This window comes from Pleurodeles waltl, chromosome 3_1 (genome assembly GCF_031143425.1).
Source record: "Pleurodeles waltl isolate 20211129_DDA chromosome 3_1, aPleWal1.hap1.20221129, whole genome shotgun sequence".
In the NCBI taxonomy this organism is placed as follows: Eukaryota; Metazoa; Chordata; class Amphibia; order Caudata; family Salamandridae; genus Pleurodeles; species Pleurodeles waltl.
This window is the reverse complement of record NC_090440.1, coordinates 1,966,330,392-1,966,332,014: the sequence shown is the minus strand read 5'-3', so window position 1 is coordinate 1,966,332,014 and position 1,623 is coordinate 1,966,330,392.

Here is a 1,623-nt window from a genome sequence, read left to right as displayed (position 1 = left end):
TGGAGGAACACTCCGTACTTAGCTCCCTATAATTCAAAATACACACGAAAGTACGGGGTTCTCTAAAAGCGGACGTCGCGGATATTAGCGTAGCCCTGGGTTGTATGTATTCCTATTTGGAAGGGTAAAGTCAGTGGAATGTCAGTTGGAAATTACCGAGTGGAACAGCGAGGGGTGGGAAGAAAGGGATTTCCTTTTACGGACTAGGTGGTCTCACACACTATATAGTGTCATGCTTCATCATTTGACCACCTGGTGTAGTTAAAAAGGGGGGTTGGGACACCTCTGTGAGGACAAGGACTCACAGGGTCACCTAACTAATTACTAGCCAACATCACAAGCGGTCCAAGGAGAGGACGAAGTAGGCGCACGGCGAGCGTCCCCTTTGATGTATGTGTGACTATAAGGGGACACTCCCCCTCCTGGATACCAGAGGCTAGCTGCCTCTAAGAAAAGGGCCGCCTCAAGGTAATTCCTTGGGTAATGTAGATCATTCATTTTTCATTTTCTCACTCTTTGATTTCCCCATAGAGTATTTCCCTCCAACGTGAGACGTAGGGATCCTAGGCCCTGACGAATGCCCCGAGACCTTCATTGGCTCACTTTTGAGGGCAGAAACATGTTGGCTAGTAATTAGTTAGGTGACCCTGTGAGTCCTTGTCCTCACAGAGGTGTCCCAACCCCCCTTTTTAACTACACCAGTCAGACACCACCATTAAATTTGTTGCTCTTCACAGGTGTCTGCTTAGGTGTTTTTAGTTTTTCAGTAGATTAGCTGGATCCCGATCTTTCCAGAAACAAGTTTATTTACGCACTCCCTCCTGTTCCTTTAACAGTGAGGTTGAGTCCGCCCAGGTGGCACTGTCCTACCTGGGTGGGTCTAGGTGGTCAAATGATGAAGCATGACACTATATAGTGTGTGAGACCACCTAGTCCGTAAAAGGAAATCCCTTTCTTCCCACCCCTCGCTGTTCCACTCGGTAATTTCCAACTGACATTCCACTGACTTTACCCTTCCAAATAGGAATACATACAACCCAGGGCTACGCTAATATCCGCGACGTCCGCTTTTAGAGAACCCCGTACTTTCGTGTGTATTTTGAAATATTCAGGAATCCCAACCCCCCACCCACTAACACTAACTAAACTAAGGGGCATATTTATACTCCGTTTGCGCCGAATTTGCGTCGTTTTTTTCGACGCAAATTCGACGCAAAACTAACTCCATATTTATACTTTGGCGTTAGACGCGTCTAGCGCCAAAGTTCATGGAGTCAGCGTCATTTTTTGGCGTGAACACCTTCCTTGCGTTAATGAGATGCAAGGTAGGCGTTCCCGTCTTAAAAAATTACTCCCAGGCATGTGCGTGGCATTTATACTCCCGGGCAAAAATGACGCCCGGGAGTGGGCGGGGCAAAAAACCCCGCATTTGCGCATCTTTTTAACGCCTGGGTCAGGGCAGGCGTTAAGGGACCTGTGGGCTCAGAATGAGCCCAGAGGTGCCCTCCCCTGCCCCCAGGGACACCCCCTGCCACCCTTGCCCACCCCAGGAGGACACCCAAGGATGGAGGGACCCATCCCAGGGAAGAAAAGGTAAGTTGTGGTAAGTATTTTATTAAAAAA